We start from the raw sequence: 26,145 nt of genomic DNA, 5'->3' as shown, positions 1-26,145 counted from the left end.
GTCTATTTATCTTCCATACAAGCCAGGTCCAGCTTTTCTTCCATATTCCCTCTCATGATTGCAAGGATTTCCCCATAAATATTGTAAAGATACTCCCCTCCCCCTGCCCTTTAATCCTTTATGAAAACCTGGCCTTTCTGGGAAGTCTACAAAACCCTTGATGCTGACATGTCAGAACGTAATCAATCTTCCTAACTGGCACTATTTACTGGGTTTCTTTACTCTTCTATTTGTCATACCTACACACCATCTTATGTCTTAGACTTAATTCCTAAGCACCTGGGGCAAGGATCATTTATTAACTCTGTTTATACAACATCAAGTGCAACAGGGTTATGATTTATGCCAGACCTGACAAATTAAATAAATAGCTTGTCTCTCCTCTGACAGTCTCAAACACTGGTTTTCACAACATTTGTAAAACAAGTACTGGAACTGAATCAAATTACTTGGATAGTGACCTCAAACAATAAATTCTAGGGATATTTCTCTCAAACTTAGGAATGCTTTTCAACTTTGCAGATTCTCCTAATAAATGTCTATTTCAAGAAATCTTTCAACATTTTTGTTCCCAGACATAAGTACCTGAATAAAGTGAATATGAGTTTAGGTGCATGAACAGAAAACTACAAATGACAGACTTACAGATAGAGGGATCTGTCAATTACAAAACAAATATTTGTTCATTACTCTCTGGTTCTGTGGCAAGCACTTGATCAAACCTTAAAGATTCTCTTTTATGGAAAATTAAGGAAACACATATAGACACAAACTGGGTTTAACATTTATAAATATTTCCTAAGGGGCTTATCCCTCTATGGGTTAACATGACTTACCTGTTTTATAAGGACTACATGGTTATATGTATGCAAAGTAGATATAATTTGGCATTCCAGATTTCTGAATGTGTACGACTCCTTCTGACTATTGAGAATAATATAAAAGAGATTTTTTTAAAATGGTTTTGATGAAAAACAGTTTCTCTCTGTTCACTGACAAGAGTCAAGCAGATTCAGTAGAAGCATTAGCCTTCTATTTTGTCACTCAAAGGCTTTGAAATCAACTCAATATTCAACAGCTACAGCTTACTGAATTTGGTAAATGTGTGTATGTGTATAAACTCTTGCCTCTATTTCATGACAGGTGACAAGAAGACGATGTCCTTTCAATCTTTTCTTCCAATCCAGTTACCTAGTGAAAAGATTCTACTGAAGAATCAAAACGGAAAGAAAGCTAGAATAAAAGGGTGGGGGGAAAGGATGGGAGGAGGGGGAGAAGAGAAAACAAAAAAGAATTGTCACAACTGGTGAGGTTAGTGCAATCTAACCCATCCTAATTACCACACCAGGACAATACTTGGATTTTGAGTGACTTAGTACAGGACATAGGTCAAACGGGACTTGGAAAACAATATTACCATTAATCTCTCATAGACCTTCCAGTGCCTTGCCATATGGTCCCACATATCCTGTAACTCAGTAACAGAATTCAGTTTTTATTTTGTTTCATTATGAAAGACAGCTTTTCAAGGTGAAAATTTTCACAACTCAGAGACCAATACAAGCTTTTTATTCATGCAAGTGGGCCTGCTGATCTAAGGAAAAGCTAGTGTTACAGTTCTCATGTATACTTACTAAAAGAATTTCAAGGATTCAATTTCCCAGGATTTTCTCCAATAAATATGGAAACAGGCTGAATACTCCTAAAATTTAAGCCTGCATACAATATTGGAGAAAACTCAACTGCAGTTGTAAAAGGATGCAAGAGAAAGGATTTTCACACCATGTATATCACAACTTGTTTCTATTTCAATACAGGACCACTGAGTCTGATCTGTAATCACGTTTAAATTGTACACACAAATTCTGACCTCAGTCAAACTATCGAAAGAATGAAGAAATAGCAATCTGTTCCTATAAACTGTTGAGTTTCCCAATTTGGTAGAAATCCAGATTATAAGACTGCATACAAATGCAATAGAAATATACTATTACACTCTACATTACAATATTCTAGTTAAATTTAACTTAAGGGTATTCTCAGAAGGAGCAAGTTTTCAGCCCAGGTAAACAGCCAAGGGAAAAAAAGAATTCCAACATGCACAAAAACATTCTTTAAAACCCTGTGTCAGGAGAAAAGCATTGTTACTGGGAAGAAGGAAAAGCACAAAGAAAGTGTTTTTCATATCAAAGGCAGTGTTTGGCAGGAGAACAGGCATTGGTTTCCTGAAAGAAAGAATTCTCAACACAATCTGACATGAATACCCTGGGACAGAAAAAGAACCAAGTCAAAAGTACTGACATGACAATGGCTCATGGTCTTTAATCTTTGCTACCTGTGTTTCATATAACGTAGGACACACAGCTTCTCACAAAACAAAAATTCTGGGGATTTAAGAATAAATCTGTCACACTCTACTCTTTTTCAAAATTGCAGGCTCTAGTCATCTTATGCTTGTTTTTTTGGTTTTACTTCTGGAATAACAACTAAGGATATATCTTGACAGATACAAAAAATTGCCAAGGGGGAAGATCCTCCTGCCCTGTGGCAAATGGAAATTATTACAGAGAGATCTAGGCTGAGGGATGTCACAGCAGCTGGAATACACACTTGGCACAGAAGAAGCCCACTGACTGTGGGACACCAGATAGAGCATGTAGTAATTATAGAGCTTGATCATGAGTACCGTGATACAGCCATACATTGTGCTTCTCCAGCAAATTATCTATAATCATACCTCAAAGATATCCATGCATTTAATTTATATGCTTGTAATTCAGCTGAACAGTGGTTCTCCTGTCTAGGCATGTGAGACATTGTCATAGTCTGTAGTCAAATTACCACCATTGGGGATGAGTTACTTGTGGGAACACAAGTATTACATGATGAAGTAGCAATGGCATTTTGCAATTGCTTCATGTTGACTTCTCACTTGCTGCTCATGTCTGTGCACTCAGAAGACTTAAGCCATTTTGTAATCATAGGCTGTCCAACCACTTTAAAATGTTATCCCACTCTCAAGAAATTATAGTCAATGGATATCGATACAGCACTGCCGGATATTTAATAGACCAGGTTTTTGCTAAGTAAGGTCTTTGGAATTTTAATTTGCAGAGATTAATGCTAGAAACTACATATGATCTGTTATTAGACCAAACCAGGTTGATCAGGGCTTTATCATGTCTGGTCTTGAAAACCTTCAAGCATAGAGACTGTAGAGCTTCTCTGAGCAAACCACTTCATTGCTTAACTGCCCTCATGGTGAAAATTATTTCCCTAAATCCACTCAAGTAAATGCCCACCCGTAAAAAGCAATGCATGAATAAGCTCCAGATACATTTTATAAACCCTGAAAGGTTCCATTAACAGTTTATATTTAATGGAGGGCTAAGCATGAAACCTAAATTATCAGACTTGACTCTAAAAGCAGAAGAGAAGCACTGTATAACATTTACAAGATTTGCATTACAGTTTACTGAAATACACAGGAATTTATGTTTTAATCACTCCCATATCCCAGCAATGAAGGCTATATATAAATATATACTAAGATGCAGTAATATAAACAGGATCAGTTAGAAAAAATCAATATGCAGTGAACAGCAAAAGAAGTGAAAATAGGTCAATGTATTCACATCACAAGGCTTATCACAGTGCTTATTTTCTACTGAGTTAAATACTGCATGTGACACAGCTATACCCCATTACACATTACAGACACTGCAGGTTATAGTGCTAAGCTTGGTCCCTTCCATAAAGATGAAATTACTTTTTTGCTTTTGTTCTTTAGATTTATGTCATGCAGACTAAACTGTGCAAAATGACAGCCTTGCAGTGAATCACTAACAAGCACTGCTTTGTTTCATTGTCCAAACACAAGAAAGGACATTTGTCTGAAGAACTGCATTTGCATTTAAATACTTCTTCTTTATAAAAGCACCTTCTACAAGTATTAATTAGGCTACAGTATTGAAACACTGTCAAGGATGTGCTTAGTTTAATAATAGAATGTCATAAAAATTCATTTAATGAAAAAACAGTACAGTGCAAAATTACAACTGTTTTACATTACTGAACAGCATTCGTATAAAAACAACACATTTACATATCTCTCAAATTTCTTTAACACAAGACTATCACAGATACCTTCTGTGGAGACCTAAGCAGTTATGCATTGCTTCTGTATATGGCATATGCTACACAGGTTATCCACTTTATATCAATTCACCTGACTGCCAGAAGTCAAATCAAGCAAGGATGCTACAGTGAAATTCAATAGAAAAGAGGACAATAGAAAAAATAAGATATTCACACTACTTCAAAGTGGTAAAAAAATAACATTGGCTTAAAGCGTTTAGCAGGTGAGAGCTAGTGGTCTGGCCCCACCCAGTCTTCTGGATAGTTTATTCTTTTCTGGCTGATAGCCTGTAGTGGAAGGAAATCCCAAACCTTAAAACGTCATCCAAGAAAAACAAGAAATGCACAATAATTATCAGGACCTTAAAGCTTAAAATCATGTGAAAGAAACAGATGGACAGTTAGCATGGTAACAAATGCATAAGAGAGAGACAAAAAGAAGCCTGGTTTGCATACTAAGTAGATAAACTTGAAGTCATTAGTTTCCAGAGCTAACCATTCAGGCACTTTAAAATGCACACATTCCTTGGAAAATGCAATCCTGGGCTGTCAATTATCTAAAGCCATCTCGTTCCTGATTTTCCTCCTAGTTCTACTGCTACATGCTGCCTTTCCACTGCCAAAATTCTCATCCTCCTTTAATATGAGAAGACTGACCCACTCCTCTCTCTCTCTTTTTCTCTTCTCTCTCTCGAAGCAAACAGAGCTTGTTCTCCTTTCAAACACAGTACAGTTTGAAGAAACTGAAATGGAGTTTGGAGAGAATTCTATCATGTTCACCTGTTAACATCTCTACATAATGCTATTTAGGAACCTACTACCAAACCTGTCATGACAAAGATTTGTTTTCTCTTACAATGTAAAGCTCTTACAGGCTTAGAATTTTAAGTTATTTCAGTATCCTCTTATACATCCATGCTCCCTCCATTTTATTCTTCCCAGTTTCGCCCAGTGCCACTTCCATTTTCTTGGAGTAGAAACATCATATCCCAGTTATTTTTTTATGCAACTGAAGCAAAATTTCTTACACAGAAGACAGGCTTTCCATAAAATATGTGAATTCCATTGAGCTAAGGATGGACTAAATCTCATTACCTAAACAGGAACAAACATTAATACTAATTCAAAAGGCAAAATTAGAGTGCTACCACATTCCAGCTTTAGAGAAAACAATATTCGAAAGGGCAATATTCAAAATATTACAGATATGCAAATGGCCTCAGAAAGGTGTAGCCTGTGGGAATATGAAAAACAAGTGGAGGAAATACTTGAAAATTCTACAGGAATACCTAAAGATGCTCACTGCAAAGTCTTTTAAGCAGACTAATTTAGAGTTGCAAAAATAGCTTCTTCATGTGAAATCAGCATAATGGATTCCACATTTTGGAATCATAACACCATACCTGCTTCTCTTACATCTCACTGAGGAAAGCACTGCATGCTCAGTAAAAAGAGACATGGAACCATGGATGACCTGGCAGTGACAGCACAGCACCATTTTGCATCGTTACTAACAGAAGAGACTGCTCAGACTGTAAAGTTCCCTCATGATGCTGAATGCATGGAATAGAAACAAGTAGAAGTTTTAAAGCTTTCTTCTTAAAAAAGAAAAAGGAATTAAATAAACCCCAACTGCTTCCTCTTTCCCACCAGGCTGTTTTTTTCATGTATTGAACAAAAATGCCTATTTCGCATACAAGTACAAATATTTTACAGCATCTTCCATTCCATCATCTGAAGACTACCATGAAGATCCCAAATGTCTTTTTAATGATTGACTAGACAAGGGGAGCTGTATAACTGAGGGGTAAAAAGGGGTTGCAAACAAGCTGTACTATCCTTTTGTGATTGAACTTAAAGATTAGATCCAACAGTTAGCACTTAAAGCTCTACATATTACAGCACTAACTTATTAATATAGTAGGAATTAAGAAAATGTTTACAAAACATTTCACTGCAATGAAATTCTCTGCAGTACTATAGGCTTACCAAGGAGCTAGTCTCAGTCAGGAAAAAAAAATTGAATGCAGGAAAAATTACTAGATACTACATTGTTAGTCTCCAGGCAGTGTCATGCCTGTCCAGTGTATTTCTAATGTTAAAGTATTCCTAATGATAGGTTTCTGTTGCTTACAGATATGAAGCAGGGGAAGCACTAAATGAAATACAGCTGATCTTTCCCACTGAGCTGAGCAAGTAATTACACTGTCCTTGTGATACCAGTGGAACTAATGGAGCAGAAAAGAGGCCAATTCTTTGCTCCTGAAACTTGGTACATCATCTGAGCAATGAAGGTTAACTCATCTGACATTCCTGTTGCCTTTTGAAATTCACATTAGTCACCCAGTGACTAATGTGAAACAGGCAAAGAATGGGTTTATGCAAGATAAAAATGAAATTACTTCCCTTGACTTTCTAGCCAGTCTAGACAATAGTTCACAATATGCTGCACATCTGCCACCTCTAATTCCTCCACAGGATAGTATATCATCTCCTTTGCTACTCCTCTGCCTTTCAGAAGTAGGAAATAAAGTGGGTAAACAATGACATAAAGATGATAAAATGCCTGTCCTCCTAGTTTGGTCTGGTGCCTGTCTGGTAGTAGTTCTGTGTTTGTGCCAAAGTACACTGGCTGAATGCTCAGAGTGTTCTGTCCAGGTGTTGCCCCTTTCCTGTCAAACTATATATATACACATCTTTTATTGAGCTTTCACAATGACAGGGGTCAGTGTACTTTCCCCATCTCTCTGATGAACCATCACAGTTTCCTCTTGTGAACTGCAACTTTTACTCTGAAGTTGATTATGAATTTATACAAAATGTGAACAGTTCAGATAATGGCATATATTCTGATTGTTACCTGAGCATTACAATTATTGTCCTCTTGCAAAATTTTCCATTGCTGTGTGATGTACTTAATAGGTTCACTACATCTTAGAAAGTAAAAATAAAATTACCATTGTCTGGTGCCCATGAAGTTATTCAGTGCTATTTTATTGAATTGCAGACTGTGGCAGTTAAAATAAGAGCTAAATTGATTAACGATCATACATTGTTTTTCATGTTCTGCTATTTTCCATCATTAAAATCACATCACATCACTTTTTGACATCTCATTTGGAGGCCCATCTGCTGTAATCTTAACCACAGTATGACTGGTAGCACAAACATAGGAATTTATTGTATCCCCAGAAAGCAATTCAAAGCTCTACTCTTAGGAACCAACTGTGATAAACTTTGTTTAGAAAATTTGGTCTGGGTACATTCACACAGGAAAAAAACCCAAAAAATCAGGAAGGCAAGTTGAAGTCAGTAACATCTGATTAATAGTGGTAAAATGCAGACTAAAATTTCATCTGGTAACTTATCATTGAGTCAGTTTCAGTATGAAAAATTCCAAGTAGCAAAACAGCCAAAAGAGGAAGGGAAATCCTTCCTTTACTTCACGGACACTAGAAGCTCTTCATATTGGGGAAGTGACAGTAATTTGAAAATAACACGTTCAGAAACAGCCCAACAGCAGCAGACACTCCAAAAGTCTCTAGGATTATGTCTCAGTTCTGTCTCCCCATGTTTTGTAAGTGGCTGTTCTGAACTCCTTTTCTCTCTCTTTCTCTGCAGTACTTTCAATACTCTACCACTTCATTTAATTCTCCTTTTACTTTGTCATCAAAGCATTTCCTTCCTCCCAGCAGACACTTTGCTTGTTGGAAAAATGCCTCACCCACGTTGTGTCTGCCCCAGCAGTTTGGGCTGAAAGCTGAGACAAAGCCTGCACACTTTGTCTTTGCTCACCCCGTGGTGTGGCAGTGCCTCCTCTCTGCTGGCCATCAGGGGCTACCAGCACCAATCCCAGTAAGAGTACCTGCAACACCCTGGGCAACTCCACACTGGGAAGGGCTCCTGAGCAAATGTTCCAATATAAGAGCCATGGCAATTAACTTTGTCACTAGTGGTATGTAGAAACTGAGTAAGTGGTGGTAGGAGGCTGCTGAGTGGTTAATTACATGCCTCGTGGATGCTGAGAGCTCTCGAGCTCTAATCTATACTGTTAGTCTAAACAGTATTGGCCAGCATTTACCATTTTGGCTAAGTTCTGTCAGCATTCATTTACAAGGGAACAAAATAATGCAGACTGCAGATACAAACAGAGCCATGGCCCATTTCCTTCTAAATAAAAACTGTAAATTATTTCTATTGGAAAGGATTTTAAAAGAGAAGTTCAGCTGATGGTGTTTTGTGTCAAATTCCAGAAATATACAGATCTATTTCTACTAAGCAATTGTGGGTTTTTTTCTGTTATGGACTATGTTCATCTGGAACAATAGAGAGCAGGATCTTTAAGCTCTTATGTGAACATCTGTCCAATACATTTTTGTCAAAAGCGGACTCACAACCACTTATTCATCCACTGATAATATCAGATGCTTTAAATTGATGTAGAGAATCTATCATGTTTTCTACGAGAAAAAAAAGTAACAAGTATTAAGGCCTTAACTTTCTTGTAGATCTGAAAAGAGTCTAGTTCTACACACTACTTCCAACTACTGTCATTTCTGATGGTCTTAAAGGTGTAGGCAATAGAAATCATCTTAATGCAGGAAGCTGGGATTACTAGTGTCTTAAAATGTCTCCAGACCTTTCAGAAGTAGGTAACAAGGATATCTTCAATGTCTTCACTGAGCCATATTCTCAAGTAATTTCAACTGAAATTCAAGTCACAGATGTGCACAGCACAAAATAAAATAACACTAAATTGAATAATTCACTGCTTCGATTTAAACAGAACACTGATCAATTCCAAACACTCTGAAAACCATGAAGAGAATGCAATTACATTTATTTTTGTATTATTTATAATTTTAATTCTCCCAGACATATCTTAAAGCAAGTACCCACAGAGATAAGCAAGTATTTTCCATGGACTCTTAACTAAATTGAATTATTTACTCTTATATGCACCTAATAAAGGTTAACCATTCTGCTAAAATTTCTTCTTATAATAAGCCCTTTTTTCCTTCGTGCAGCATGTAACCCACTAAGATTTATGGTATATTTGTAAAGTTGCTGACTCCATACTGTCTCTGTCATAGTCCAGGTTGTCAGAAGCATCTCCAGACTTCATCTGATAGTGATTAATCTTACAGAGGTCTCAGGCAACAACTCCGGGGCATATCACATACATGGAACTAGGCTTTGACTAAAAATTTTTTTTTCTTTTAGCATGGTGAAGCACAGAAAATACCCTCAAAGCCTCCAGTCTTTCTCCGGCTGTGATCCATGTTTTGTGCTGGTGCTGATGCTTCTCTACTGTTAGTATATTAATGCACCATCTTAATTTAAACAATTTTTATTTAGTATATTCAATTTCTAAATTTCAAGCACTGCTCAGACAGCAAAAGTATCTCATGTGAGGATTACCACTAAGGCAGGAAATAGCCAATACAGCCCAAAGGTAAAATAATCAATGCCCTAAAGTTGCATTTAGCTTTCTTATATGTATTGTAATCAAAGGATTATATACACACATACACAGAGGCTATACTCGAGACTACTGGATCTATTAAATTCCTCCTTAATTTAAATGGGAAAGGTTATTTCTACCCTTATGGGATGTCACTGTGAGAATGCTGCAAACATGCTAAAGTTTTCAATTTATTGTAGAGGCTGTGGTGTGCTTTTATCTACTCCTACTGAAACACACCATTTAATACCTACACTAAGTTTCTGCAGAAGGAATAAATAAATGAGAATCCAAAATATTGTAAACAGCCAGACAAGAGTAAACAGTAATAATTTAAAAAACTAAAAATTGCACAGGCAATTTTGAAGCACCCATGGCACTTATAAATTACTGCATAGGAAGTGCACAAAAAAATATAAAAATCCTTTCTATTCTTGACTAAACTTAAACAACTCTAATGGCTTTAAAAGCTACTATGGCACTGAATGTGTGGTCGGTTAATATCACTTTTTCCATCATTTAAATAAAAAAAATTGGAGATGCAATGACTTGCAGAAAACACAAGTTTCTATAATTGTCCAGTGTTATATAACGGAAAGTTTGAATTTTAAGAATTTTTCAAGTAATCTAGGAATTGAGATCATAGTTTTCCCTTTTTTTCAGGAAAAATTTACACTGCAATTAAAAAAAAAATCCATCTTTGAATGCATCTTTGTCACTACAGCCTTCTAGTCTACAACCAATTGCAGCTCACTCTCCAGTGCTGTTCTGGGGTCTAACAAACCTCAAGTATAACTGATCACTTCCCTTGTGGTCACGACACAGCTGGGCCTAAGATATTATTTAGGTTCAGACATTTCTTTAATTTTGGCTATGTGCAGCCAAATCCTGAAAGACTTAAAGTACCTTCAAGCACTGTTTCAACTAACCAGTCGTATTAGCTTCATAATTGCTTCTTCCAGTATTACTGAGGGTTTGGTGGTATTTTGCCTTGCTGGATACACCTTACACCTGAGCTTCACAGCAAATTTAATTATTCATCATTGTTTACTTGCTATAAAATAACTGTTTGACTAGCATGAATTCTGCTCCTAAAAGGTAGTCTTAAGGAACTGAATATTTTTCAGACTTTCAAGTTAATGATACACTGCCTCTTTTTCTACTTTGATAATAATTCAGAGATACCTTGCAGTGAAAATGGTTCATACCAGAGTTGTTGAAGCCAAGTGTGAGGAAGTGCCAGAACTTTCCTTAAGTTATGACACTGACATCTCACAGGAGCTGAGAAGCGGGGCAGGGAAAAATCCTCAACACGAGTTCCACAAAGCAAAGAAATTCAGAGAGCAGAGAAACACTAACTTCTTAAATTACAATCAATCATACCCCAACATAAAAACTGCCCTTCCTATACTTTATTATTTAGATGAATAAAGGAACTCTGGAAATCATTAGCAATACAATATCACTACCACAAAATACTTCATTACTTCAATACTACTACCAGAACAAGATTAAAATTGCTAGGTATACCCTTTAATTCCCATAATAGCTTGTCATCATTTAAGCACTGAAATTCAGTATTGTTCAAGTTTTAAATGAATACTTAATATATGCATAGGAAACAGTGAATACCTAGCAGATATAAATTAGCATAATATAAATTTTTATTAATAAATTGTGTCTACAATTTTATTCAAAAGCACAATTAATTAAATGTATACCATTTTTATTAAAGTCACTATTTACATAGAAAAATATCAAATTATAATAGCTTTTTCATTTACTGGAAAAATGCTTTCTTAAATTAAAATTTCTCACTTACACTACAACTTTACAGCCCTTTCCTGTCTTAAGACAGACAAATTTGGACCCTTTCTCTGGATCAAGAGTTCTGCTTCCCCCTCCCAGCCATGTATGTTTGCATTTGCTATATCAAATGCTCTTCTTGGATTTACTATTCTAAATATTTTTTCAAGATGTGACTTTATACATACTTATTAAAAAAAAAGAAAAGCTATCTGGAAAAGCTAACACACATATGGAGTACTTATAATCTCCCCTAAACAGAGATTGCAAGTGTTATATTCAAAAAATTAATTTAGAGAAATAACAACTTCAAACAAAAGCAATCACTACTTATTCCTGGCTTTATTTCTTTATCGTTCAATAAGTGCTTGCCCATAGATTAACAACATTTGCATGTTGGCTTTCTTCATCATATTAATAAGCACACAGTAAATCATCTCAAAGTAACTTCAGTATATAAACACTGCCCAACTTTCCAGTCAAATCAAAACTTCTGCTGGCATAACCTGACATCACCATAGCCACCAGCTGCACTTCAGCTCTGCTGGTGGAAAAGCAAGGTGGCATATGATTAAAAGTATATTTTACAAAGTGGGGAGTTTAACACAAAATATCTCACCCAAATAAAGCCACAGTTTACTGTTTATGCAACCATTCTGTTTTGTAATAATGATTTGTATCTAGCACAGTATTTTCAGTTGTACTCTGAAGATGGTGTTTTTTATCCATCTTGCTTTCTAAATATATTAGCAGGAATCTGTTTGTCCCAGATGGACTTACTAAAATAAGAATTTAATTCATTTATGAACCTAGTACTTTTCTACTAACTTGCTACATTTACCCCTTATAAAACTTTGAGACTGGAATATAAAATCTTGACAAGTGTCTCTACAAGCAATTAACCTGAGTGTACACCATTTTGGATATTGCATTTGCTCCTCTGCTCTTCTTCCAGGAAGGGTTTTTATTATTATTATTATTATGGTTTGGTCAGCTAGAAAAGCATACTTTTATATCCATAAGGGATATACCCAGTAGAACAAGCTATATCTAGAAATTCTCTTTTTTAAAATTCTTTATTTTTTAAAGAAACAGAGATGACAAAATCAGGGTTATTTTGACAACACCCTTTATGCTAATCAGCCAAGTGATTAAGAAATTAAATGGCTTAGAAACCAGATCACATCACCTGGAATTGCATCAAACTGAAAGAAGGCAGATTTGCCTTAGATATTAAGAAGAAATCCCTCACTGTGAGGTTGGTAAGGCACTGTAATAGGTCATCCAGAGAAGCTGTGGATGCCCCATTTATGGCAGTGTTCAAGTCTAGGGCAGATGGGATTTGAACAACCTGGGACACGTCCCTGCCCATGACAGGGGGTTGGAAGTAGGTGATCTTTAAGGTCCCTTTAAACCCAAACTGCCTCATAATTCTATGACATACTCAAGAAGCGAGATGTCTAAGGTTCTTGTCGTTTCTGAAATTTAGAATTCTGCTCTCATGCACACAAGCTATCAGAGAAAGAAGTACCTAAGCACATGCCTTCATATAAATTAAGAAACAAATCATGGGTTTCATGGAAAACAAAGTAAAGTTTAGATTCTTACTTCAAACAATTGAGAGAGCCTGCCACTTTAAAGTTCCTGGAAAGATTCCAGTGTATGAAGCCAGTGGCTGCTTTAGAGCCTTGTAAACATCCATGACTATTACCAGGGGCACTATTACTTTACAGATAATCTCCAGAGCTGGCAAGTCTTTCCTTCCTCTGTTTATAACTGCAGTGCCCCTATCCATCACATTCCACAGCCAAGTGAGTGAAGTATCACAACTCAAACATGCACCACAGCTGCTGTCTTAGAGAAAAACAAACAGAATAATTCAACTGTAGTGGCCATTTTTGTCTATGTGCTGCAGTGACTGACCCAGCTAAAAATGCAGGTATCAATGATGTGATGCTATTTACAGAATACTTACTAGACATAACATTTGTCCTGCTATAAAGATATTAACTAAAAAGTCATTATAAAACTCCATCTGATGACTGAACCATGTGTGAACAATCAACCTATGCTACAACAGAGAGCAAGAGGAGAACTCTCTATTTGCTAGAAAGAACTGAGAGGTCTATAGTAATTAGTTGGCCTCTATAACCAATCATCAACCACATTACACCCTCAGATCAAAGATAATTTAGTACTGAGGGCTAAGAGATTCCCTTAAGCAAAGTAATTCAAGAGCAAGGAGCCTAAAAGCATGTTTTCATAGAACTTAGTACTATTTTATTCCAAGTTCAATTGTAGCCTATTAACTAGTAGTCAACCTAGTCCTCAATTTCCAGTGGCATGAACAAAATCTTAAGCACTCAAATGATTGTCCTGTTTGTTCAGCATTAGTACTAGGGACAAAAAGTAATTCTTCTTTTTGTATTTCTCTGCATAAAACTTCTACCTTGTACATAGACTGTCATGGCTACTGCTTCATGACTGAAGAAAATGGAAGTCTTAGGAGTATATAAATAGTGGAAATATTATTCCTATTTCAGCATTACACTGCAGTAAACTGAGCAAGGGAAAACGCCACTGACAGCTCCTGATTCCACTTCTGACTACACTGCACTGTGATCTGATATATGGAAGGATTGCAGCCATTCATAATCAACTCCACTGCTCAAAGTAAAGTCCAGTTACATCTGCTAACACACTGATTACACATAATTTCTAAATCAAGGAGAAAAACAGTTTACCCTCACATGTTTAAAAGAAAAATAATGACACTACACACAACTCTGTCTGATCTTTTTTCAACTGAAGTTGTAATCTGAGTGGCTTTGGTCAATTATGGAGTCTCAATATTTAACAAGTATATTTGATTTCAGTGTCAGTTTGGACTGTATGTAAATAATATAGAGATGTATAGACTTCTTTTTAATTTGGACACCGTTGATCCCTTTCTCATGCACAAGTTGCAGCCCACATCTGGGAAAAGACATATATACAGTATATATGTAGTCATTGTCTCAAGCAAATAAATTATCCATACACCTGGAATTGGGACCAGCGAGACAATAGAGCTGAACGTCTCTTCAATTCTTTCGAAGCTTGATTTATGTCATAGCTTCTCCTGCACCACAAGCGCCTTACAATGGCTTTAACTCCTTCCCTCAGATAAATGCTATGTAATCTGTGAGAATTTAATATTTTCCACATACCTTATGGCAGCTCATTTTCTCATTCTCTGACAGTATTGACCAAGTTAATTGGCCTGATTGCTGAAGAAGAACACAGCTATATAATAGATACAGTGTCCTTCACAGGCACAGCATGGCTTGCCAGAAGAATCCAGACTTTCAGCTCTGAGAAGCTTCTCAGTCCTTCTCAGAACATCAGTCCAACTCAGGTGTCTGGGTATCATTCACTAATGGTTACTATTCTCCCCTGACAACTATTTAGGGTCGATCTGAATTGCACAGTCACTTTCTGCAGCAGGAGGCAGTCACAGCAACCTGCAGTTAGCTCCTTGCCATTTATGGCAGTTTCACATCTCTAATGGATATACATTGCCTCTTGTAACATCAGTGCTGCTGCTGACTTGTGTCAATGCCTCCTGCTGCCTGGACCATTCCCAACATTATTTTCTCGCTTAAAATGTTAGCTCAAATGTCTTTATTATCTTTCAGCAAGTAGTGTCTTAGCTACATACGTAGCTCTTACACAGTTTTAAAGTATACATATAGTGCAACTTTACATATTTTTACTTTCCCATGAATTATTTCCAGTTAATCTTCATGTTACTGCTTCACTGCTGCCCAAAACAGAAGGCATAAGCCCAGGTTCAGTTTTCCTGTGCTGTACACAAAGGAATTGTGATCTCACTGGTCTGTAAGTTTTATTTCCACCCCTTCTTTGTATACTCAGAAAACTCAGTAAAACATTTCTTTTGAAACTGCTATAACTTCTGCAAATGTGATTTTCTGATTAGATGGCAAAGCATCATTGACTTCCTTATTCACTGTCATTGAAGATCACAAGAGACTTATACCTACTTTCATTTATTAGCTTCCTAAGCTTATAGCAAGGCTTTCTGGTTCATTGGTCGTTAATAGTAGTGCTGAATTCCAAACCAAAAACACTATTACAAAAATCAGACTTCAATCCAACACATTAAATGGAAAATTACACTTTGTATTCATTGAAGAAAGAAACGCAAGTGATGAAGTATGAAGATAAATACAAACCACACCACGCTATGAACAGGTTTCCTTCCTCACACTGATGAGAAATGCGAGCCTCATAGTAAAGGCTAGAGTAGCCTAAAATAAGCACAACTGAGATCAGAAACTGCCTCCAGTGAATTTAACCTAAAAGTTAATTAATCAAAATTATGAACAGATCGTTTTTCTGGTCTAATTTTAGCCTGGTTTAAAGCAGACCAAATTACACTCAGACCACAGTTGTATTTATATGGCTGGATTTTGCACTGGAGTTTATACCACAGCCACCAATCCAAATGAAGACTCTATGAAGCAAGAGAGAAACACTTAAGATAGTGTTGAAGTAGTTAAATGAATCATCTGCAAATCACAAAGCAGCTGACTTCATTTCCTACAGCATGGAATATGAGAAGAGATCATGAAGAGTGCTGAGCCTTTACATCAAGCAATATAAAAGGTGCTTATGTGTTCTAGCAGCTGTTGCATAAGTGCTTCTGAAGGATAGCCTGCAGGTTTCTTCCTGAATATTAAAGAGAATTTCATAATTTACTTGAATCATGTTAATAACCTAAAGAACTAATTTAAAAGAGGTTTGTTGGATTGCATAATAGAGGCAACTTAACAGGATTGTGTATTGTCTCCATTCTGCTATGAGTCACATAAAGAAAACCATAGTTTTTTCTCACACAGAAAGTGAGAAAATTGTAATACTTACCTTCTTTTTCACCTTCTAATGAGAATTGAAATATAAAAACTAAGCACAATGTTATTTATAAACTAACACCTTAACAGGAAAGAACTAAAAATTATTTTAAAACACAGTAAATTTGATCTTTTGTGTCTAAATGTAATTTAGCAACATTAAAACTTACCTAAATGATAACCCAGAATAGTATGACAGCTCTCATTTACCCTACACTTTAAGCTCCTCATTTATGATACCTTTGTTAAACTCATAGCAGCCACTTGAGTTAAAAGCAGCATCATTAGACTTGCTGACATAAATCCATCCTTTTCTTTTAAATTTATCACATTTGTGTTAGGAACATCTTCACTGGAGCATTCCAGTTGAAATATCCTCTTGTTTAGAACCACATATTGGGAAAACATGAAACTGCCTTCTGAGGAAGATGAAATATTGACCAATTTTTCTGAAAATTAATAAATTGTTCCCTTAGAAAACTGGCATGTTCTTTTCACACCCTCCTACAATGATTATTAAACATGTATAAAGCATGATTCATTCATTTAAAATAGTTACAAAGCCAGAAAGTTTGTGGGAAGCAAACTCATTCTCAATATAAATCCAGCTGAAGTCCATGGTGTTGTACCAGGGATTAGGCTTTTGACCTACATTTCCTAAATGCATGAAAACAAGATTCAGACTTTCTTATCAATAAGGCTTTTAGCCATTAAAAGCCTGGGTGACCCTTGCCAGGGTGACTGTCAGTCTGACCCAGTAATTCCCTGCATTAGTGTTACCCCCATGCCACCTTGGAGGAGAAAACTCCTCTCAGAACAAATTGTCAGCTCCCTTTTAGGACACTGCAATGAATTATAGGTTCTGACATTGATTTGTAGATCTTTAAACTGGTCAGTGGTTTGCTGCAGTCAATGACTCTGGCTGCAGAGTGCAAAACTAGAGCACCTCTCACAACATGAAGCTGACTCAATATTTTCCCAGTGCAATTGCAATTCTTTTTATGGTGAGGAGATGGACTATGATTCATGTCATCTCCCACAATCCCTTCTTCATAACACACCGTTTGAACAAGTACAAATGATTTGGAGGTTGTTGCTGCCAGTTCTCTAGGGAGCAATCTATTTCTACTGCCTGATGGTAAACATGTGACACAGACTTGAATTTTGAAAACATTAAATTAGAAACAGCCTTTCTAACATCTATTGGAAATATATGGGCATAACTAAAAGCTATTAAGATGTTTCTGTTTTCACCTTCCTTGTGAATACTCCTGCTGGGGGGACAATAGAGGTTCACAATATGTGCATATATATTATGCATATTTTAATTCAAGTATTACACAATTTTTAATTTACTGTGAACAGAAAAGGAATTCAAGATTCTGACAAGATTTCTTTCTGAGGAACTTTCAGCTCTCTAAGCAAATTAAGAGATGAAGGAAAGGAAATCATTGCAAGACAAGATCTGCTGACCCGATAGAAATCAAGACAGGATAGAAAGGATAACTGGATTGATAGTACAGAAGTACAAAGAAAAAAAAAGAGAGTATGACACAGTGGTTATATTCACCTGTAAATATCTAAACTATCTGCAATGAAAAGGAAATGCACAGATGTAGACATTTGGAGCTTAACTAGAGTTTTGGTAAAATATGGTACTCCCCAAAATATATCTGACCTGCAGTGTGCTGTCAGCTCAGTTACACTGGTGCAATACAGGTTGTTACAGATCTTCTCCATGACAGGCCCCTTCTAACCTCAAGCACTCTTTTCTTACTCTATCAGTTTAGATTTATGCATATTCTTCTCTGGGATCACTAAAGGATTTTCTATTATCTTCCCAAGTTCAAGAGAATTCTAATCTGCCTCTCCCTATTTCTTCTAAGAGTCACTTTCTGCCACAAATAACACAACTTTTTTTACTCACCACCATATCTTAACTTGGACTTATATAGAAAATTCTTAGAGGTGAGAGGATGACCTGATCTTGCTTGTTCCAGAGTAAGAGAATCCTACCAAAAGTTCCAATTGCCTAGGATTTCCAATTGTTAGGCAAATTTCTAGTTAGAATAGCAAAAGCAGATTTGGTTTTCTAGGATTCAAACTTTAGTCCAACCAGAAGTCTAAATAAGCATTACACTTAAATAAGATTCTTCATAAAAAGCAACTGAATGCAGCACTGTTTACTATGACTGGCCTCTTCAATTCTATATAATTTTAACATTTGCAGAAGCTCATTTTACAAAAATTAATTTTAAAATATATAAATTCCAGTGACAGTGTTGCAATACAAAAAACAACACAACCATCAATAAATAAGTGGGAAATACACTTGTCAGAAATATTGTAGCATATTCTCCCTTGTAACTGCTGGTTATGACTCTAAATTACCTGCTGTTTTAGGGCATTTAAAAACTCATCTTTCTTACTAACCATAATTTCTTTAAAAGGCAGAAAGCTGTGATCATAAAAGGTTCTTAAGTGAGCAGACCACTCTAGAAACAGGAGTGAGCCCTCAGGAGTAAGAAAAATAAAGTATTTATCATTCATGCTTTAACATATCACACCCTTTGCTAAGCTCCCGTTTCTCGTGAAGACTGCACAAACTTGGAGAGACATATAATGATGAAAATATGGAAATCCACAATCAGAACGCAATGACAATGCCTGTTGTGTTTGCAACAAAATGAGCTGGTTCTACACCTTGACATATTAGCCTGGGGAAGGAAACAGTATTATTCAGGCAGGTTTGCCTACAATAAAGCTGACTGTCAGGTGAGCAATGAGCTCACAGGGATGTGTTCTCTTACTGCCTCGCAGCAGGATTATCTGAGGTCACGCTACTTGGATGAGCAGAAAGTTCTAAACATCTACAAGGACACGCAGCGCTAGGACAAAGGGGTTTGGCTTTAAAATGAGAGGGAGTAGGTTTAGATTAGACATCAGAAAGAAATTCTTCCCTGTGAGGGTGGTGAGGCACTGGCACAGGTTGCCCAGATATGCTGTGGATGTCCCATCCCTGGAAGTGTCCAAAGCCAGGCTGGATGGGGCTTGGAACAGCCTGGTCTAGGGGGAGGTGTTTCTGCCCACAGATCTTTAAAGTTCCTTCCAACCCACACCATTCTACAGTCCTAAGAATCCATAATCTACATGCACTCACTCCACATGACTGTCACCAGGGGTGACTGAAAACTAAGTGGTTTTAACTGGCAAGTGGCTACCAAGTGTTCTGGTGGGGGAACCTTCCCCCAGAAAAAGAAACTGGAAGCACATGAAAGAAAATTTTCTTTTGTAGTTTCATGGTATTTGTAGTACTGAAGAATTTATCATCTAGGTAAAGCAACAGGGAATTTGTTGCTTCTGTATAATTTTGTCTAGATTTAAGCTTTTGTTTGTTCTCAGGTTTGGGGGTTTTATGACTAAAATAAACATAATTTTAAAAGTCAAAACCACAACAACTTGAAAAAGTACCACGACATTAGAGAAAGCTGCTATTCAAAGCACAGTGTTAAAAAGCACAACATGAGATAGCCCAGCTGAGAAACAGGAAAATAGCCAATAATTATGGGGGCAGGTAAGGAAACTAAAAACTGGAAAGAAAAGATGCTACAGGGATTAGTCATAAGAAGTGCTGAGGTGAAGAGCTAAAAATGTATCTGCTGTGCTTAGACACAAAATTTGTGTCTGAAGGTGATATCAAAGCTGTGCTTGCTCCAGATCTCATTTAGCAATTGTCAAGCAAAAGGAATATGAAATGATCTCATTTTAAATTGTGGCAGAGTTCAGGACACTCCATGTTTTAAAGAAGCTTTCAGTTGGATACATATGAAAAAATCTAAGCTGAAACAAAAAATTCCTACTTCTTTGCCTTTTCAGTGTTTTTACCATATATTTCTATGTAAATATTTTTACATGTTTGTAAATGGAGATGTTGAAGGAGGAAAAGGAGATGTTGAAATTGGAAAAAAAACAAGAAGAGTCACAACAGTTACAATCTTGTCAACATGCAACACAAGAAGAAACGAGATCAGCATAAGGCCAGTAATTTTTATTTAATAAATAAGAGCACTGCAAGAAAGATAAAATGAAACAAGCAGTAAGGAAACAACAGAATATTTTTTTCAGGTTATTAAATTACTCAGTTAGAGGTGATCTTTTGAGACATCTGTACTAGAAATAAACAGAGATTAAATAAGCACCTGGCTCTAAATTTTATATCGGTATCTGTAAAATTTTTCATGGGAAGTCCTTTTTGTACTGATCGAGAGAAGGCTTTTGCTTGCCATACTACAGCAGTTTCTATTATTATTCATCTAGGGTGCAGAGAAGCTCTTCATTCTGTAAATCATTAGGATTCAGATGTCAAGAGACCAGCTCATGGTGAAATCAGTGACTTGGATGCTCAGAAAGCCACATACCACCAAGTTAGAGCCCTCAGAGTCCAAAACTTCAGTAGTATAAGGCACTGAGTAGTACAAGCCATCGAGTGTAAAAATGAAACACTTCACACTTTAACAAGATGGTGAAAGCTAGGAAATACGGAGAAAGGTTAAAAGGCCATTCCGTTCTTTTGACATAGTGAACTAGAAGGTCCAGAATTCTAACTACAGTGAGAAGCTAGCAGCTTCTCAACCCCTTTTTCTCGAGGCCTGAGTTTTCTCTTTTGCCCTGCCAGCCAGTTCATCTCAACAGTCTCTTCTTGAGGCTAGAAAGGAGGGTAATAATTTTTCCTTCAGGAGTGAAGCACTTTTTCTTGAACCCAGGGAATCCACACAGGCCAACCATGACATGTTCCCACTCTTCCCAGACACTAACATAAACTCAGTATGCAACATTTTTTCCAAAGCAAATACCTAAAAATTTTACATTAGAAAACCTTAGACTGCAGGAAAATCACAGTCTACATTTGCTATGAAAACAAATTAAGAAAAAGATGTTACACTGCTGTAGCAAGATCAGATGCCTGCTTAACCCATAAAGTAGAAATCTATTAAGCAGGTTATAATTAATATTTGCTTCTCCTGAGTACAGGCATTCTAAATTAACACAAACATACACTGTCATCACGTATAACCATTTTGTAATGCAGATAAGTATCAGATAATAACAAAATGGGCAAGGAATACAGAAACACCTGCAGTGGGAGAGGAAAAATAGGGAAGGCTGTCTTTACCCACTATGCTTCCATCTCCTCTCAGCAAAAAGCTCTATAGCCTGATATCTCAATCTCAGTGACTACAACCACATCCATCAGCACTAACTGTACAGCTCTGTGGCACCATCATTAATTTAGGATAAGCTTGTTAATAAGATTTGACTGCTCTGAAGTGGTGACAGTTATTAATAAATTTTACAAATGAGGCACTGGCAATATGTCATGTTACTAAATGTCACTCTAGTACAGTTCTCTTTGAAGCTTCAAAGTGGCCTGATTTATCAGATTCTAAATACCCTCATTGCTGAAATCTTTCAATCTCTATTCCCTAATTTGCACATTCTTATATTCACTTGCAGTTGAGCAGATAAGAAAAACATTGCTACAAAATAAACTGTGAAAATACTGAAGCTGAAGGTTTGAGAACTAATTTTCACCTCACCAAAGTTTACAAGTCTGAATTTCTAGAATTTAGAAGGAAAATATTAACTTTTTTACGAGCAGTCTCAACCTGTCAGTAAGAGACCCTTTTACTGAGTTCTGATCTTCTGCTGGCACTACAATTATCAACTGACTCCATAACAGAGTGCAGCAGTGTTTCTTCTGCTTTAAGACTCCATCACAGCAGCAGCCACCATGCAAGCCCCAGGGTCCACTCCCAGAGGGGCTGTGCTGTACAGCACCCCTCTTCCTCATCAAACAATCCTATCTCCTGCCTCCAGCATTTCTCTAGCACGCTCCAGGCCACCTCTCCCTTCACACCTCCCTCCAAAATGCAGAATCTAAAGCAGTGGATTCACAGTGTTCAAGCATCTGTGCTGTTACTCCCCACAGGTATTACCTTATGGCTTAGCATAAAGTGGAAATTTTACATAACAGTTTATATAATAGTTTCACAAAACCATCAATAATATTGTGGGACCAGGCTGGTCCAAGGAATTTAAAGAGAGAAAAAATACTATTACTGATAAAAGTGTGTTAATTTAATCTCTAAAGGTCAGGTTCAGCCTGCAGGATATAAGATATCTGCTGCCTTACAACAGCTAACTTTATTTCTAAACTGACAGAAAATTTAACACCAGGGAAAAGAAGAATGTATGTGCAGCTGACAAAATAGAAGGGTTTCCTTGGAGAATGAAGTTGAACCCCAAACTTGGCCTGTACATGCTGCAAATCTGGAAAAAATAGCAATTATTGCCCCTTCCCACTATGACCTCATATCACCTCTATTCAATTGATGGGTACATTCCTTCATCATACAATAGACACGTTCCTTCCTACAGCACTCACTCAATGTGGTGCAGTGTTAGGAAAGAGAAAGAACAGGCTCACCTCGTGCTCGAGTCTGCAGCCACACAATGTGGCTCCCCACAGTGCTCTCACAAGTGTGGCCTTGGGACACCTCCAGTAGCATGAAGGAAGAGCACATCAGCAGTAAAGAGTTCAAGGACATATGGTTCCCAAAAGTTTCTGTTATTGTTTATGCTGTTTCTTGTGCAGATGGTTCTTGACGCTGTTTATGCTCCTGTGCAAATGATATTTTAATGACAGTGTTATGAATAGTAAATCATTAGAAGCAGAGAGAATAAATTAATAAAATAAATTAATGAAAAGCAAAGGCAAGAGAATTTCAGGGGTGAAAATGCAGAGCTTTGCTTACTGATGCTTTTCTCTTGCTACATCACTTGATTCATTTTTAAATGGTCCCTAAAACACTACAGAAAAACATTCATAAAAGCTTTATGCTGGAGGTGTAGTGGACTAGTTGAGCAGATGATATGTATTTGTTGCATCTGCTCTTCTCTAAAAAGTCTCTTGTATGTAATGTACTTAATCAATGCTGTTTACAGATTGCTGTTTTATTTTTGAGGAATCTGGAAAGAAATTATGTTTAATTCTAATGTCAATATGGAGTTCAGCAGTTTCTGCATTCCATTTTCCTTAGAAATAGGTTTCTTATTTGAAGCAGAAGAAAAACTATTAAAGTGAATGCATGTTTCCTGCTTTTAGAGGTAATCCTCCCCATGCAAGGCATCGGCAATAAAACAACAAAACCCAAACTCAAACTGGCATAAGGAACTGTGTTTCCAATTAAATTTGTATCAGAGTGGCATTGAGAGAGAATGAGATAGCAGTGAGAGCCCAAGGACATGAGGTCAGCCTATACATAATTAATTTGTTAATCTTCCATGGCATTTGAGTGAAATGTGTTATTTTCCCAAATACATCCAGAAGTATGACAAGCTGTCTTTTCAAGTGGCTTTATGTGCCTGTGCTCCACATTCTGTAATTCGACAGGAAATAGAAAATGATGATGATATTTTAACCACTTTTAAACATCTCTCAGCGTTCTGCAATTTGTTTACTTTGACATCTGCTATTAAATGGCATGTTCATGTTGAGTCAGAATGTTCAACCACAAGAATCTAGAAATACCAAATGGCCTCGGTTTTTTCTTCACAACGAAATCACAGGAATTTGTCTCTAGAAATAATTCCTCACGATCCTTTATGTTTGATGTTCCAGATGTTTCCAGTATTTGAGGTTTAATTAACAGTTCCGAGGTAAGAACACATTTTGATTCATTTAACAGAACTGGGTTTTTTGTTGTGCTAATCATAAACTAAAATTTGTTCAAGGTGTGCTTTAAAATGTAGAATTAGGTAATTCCTTAATACAGTGATATGTTAAAATTGTTTTGTGAGTTCAATATGGAGAATCACCACTAATAGTGTGACAGATTTTATGAGGAACACACCAATAAATGCATGCACTCCTGGACTGCTTTGCTATTTTGAGAGGTATTTAATTGTTTTGTATTTCTCAAATTCTCTCTGAGAAAATAAGAATTATGAAGATGATTGTAAAATATATATCTAAGGAGGAGCTATATTATAAAGCGGTTTTATTCAGGTTTTAAATGGTTAAACACATATATAACTGAAAAATATTCTAGCTCATGATGCTATCTGTCTGCATGTAGTATCAAAAGAAAAATCTTGCTTCAAACACAAGGAGCAAAACCTGTGCCTCACTGAATATTACAAACAATATTAATAGGAAGAAATTGATGCTGACCTTGAACACATAAAAGTGTCTAGTGCTCTATGTCAGTGCTGAATCATGGGATGATGTTGACCTACATTAACATTTGATTACCTTTTGGCACTGTTTTTAGGCTCAGCCAAGATAACATTCAGGCATTACTAATTTCTTCATTGTGCCTGTTTAAAATAGAGCCATCTAGGTGAAAATCAGAGAAAGGAAGAAGAAATGAAATACACAACAAAATGTACCTACATGTAGGTTGAAGAGATATGTTAAATATTCATCATGGCATATGTAGTTATAATAATAGCAGTTTTCTATTCTCAGCTGCTGTGATCTTTTGTTATGCAAAATGTGAAGTTACGTGAGCGTTTTTTAATTAAAATTCTTACCAGGCAGCTACCTTCAATACTCTGTTATAGCTAATGCTGGAAGGTGCAGGTAGTAGAAATTATTTCTAAGAGATAGACAGATAGATTCAGGATCAGTTTTTAAATTACCACCTTCTAAGGCATAAAGTTTTAGAATCTTAAGCATCTTTAGCTGGTTTAGGCTAAATTACTTCCTATCTAGCATGACAATTGCATTACTGCCAGACTGTCAAGCAAGAACTTCAGGAAGCTAGAAGTCAGTTCCTCGGAATTATATAAGTATTTAAGGGGGAGTCTAGAGGGCATAATCTGGCCATTGTTATACTCTGAGCCTCAGCCATCACTTCAGAAAACTGTGGTCTGGACACTTTTCCTCCTTCCTCACTGATGTTGTCATCAAACACTCATATGGTCCTAGACTCAGCAAACAAAACTCAAGAAACAAACTAAATAATAGTGTCTAAGGAAAGCAGACACAGAACCCTAACCTAAAATCCCCAAATACTTAACAATTGTCTTCAACAGCCAACCACCAGTTCCCTGATCTTTTAGTGTAGCTTTAGCTCCTTTGGTGTAGAAATTGCTTTTGTCCTGTTACATTAAATATGCATTTAGGAGATCCATAGCAAGATAGCATAGATTCCAATGCAAGAGAGTGAACTTCATCTATAAATTGTATTTCATAACCTTTTAAAGCCTGTGCACAGAAAAAGAAACAAATGCTTAAATTGTGAAATTATGTTTTGCAAATAGAAGAGACAGCTTGAAATGAAAATTATTTCATCCATAAATACATGAGGATAAATACAATACTAAAGCTTCATAAAGCTTCTGTGATGGATGAAGAAAACCACTGTTACACTACTATAAATGTATAAAAACATAATTGAAAGGGAATTTTTTGGTTTTTGTCTAAAAGTAATTTCATAAGCAAATGGAATGTATTTAGACTGGAAATAGAGGAAATGCAAATCTGCCTTTGAGTACCAAAGTATTTCAGTCTTTTTTAATGAAAGCAGAAAGAAGGCAGAGGACAAGAAGAGGAGACAAAGGAGAGAAAAGGAAAAGATTTGCTTCGTGCTATAATAAATAAATTTTTAAGCACAATAATTTAAGCTGATAGCTGTTGAATTTAAATACAGGCAGACGCATCCCTTGGAGCTTTGTGACCAGCTTCCAAATGGTGTGGTAGACTTCCAGGGTAAAAGAGAGATCAAAAAAAATGCTCAAAGACAGGAAAACTTGAAAAAC

At 36.5% G+C, this 26,145-nt stretch overlaps 1 long non-coding RNA gene across 37 annotated transcripts in view; it reads right to left on the bottom strand.

Moving 5' to 3' along the window:
* LOC148222839 (uncharacterized) overlaps positions 1-26,145 on the bottom strand; it is a 180,580-nt gene that overhangs the window by 133,220 nt on the left and 21,215 nt on the right. For 36 of the 37 annotated variants that reach the window (XR_015805465.1, XR_015805469.1, XR_015805468.1 and 33 more), the window contains one exon: positions 22,808-23,000. The exons of the other annotated variant lie outside the window; for it this stretch is intronic. This is a non-coding gene — a long non-coding RNA (uncharacterized LOC148222839). The remainder of the gene's footprint in view (positions 1-22,807; positions 23,001-26,145) is intronic. 37 annotated transcript variants of the gene reach the window in all.

This window comes from Sturnus vulgaris, chromosome 9, assembly GCF_052056855.1.
Source record: "Sturnus vulgaris isolate bStuVul1 chromosome 9, bStuVul1.hap1, whole genome shotgun sequence".
In the NCBI taxonomy this organism is placed as follows: domain Eukaryota; kingdom Metazoa; phylum Chordata; class Aves; order Passeriformes; family Sturnidae; genus Sturnus; species Sturnus vulgaris.
This window is presented reverse-complemented; position numbering and strand designations above follow the sequence as displayed.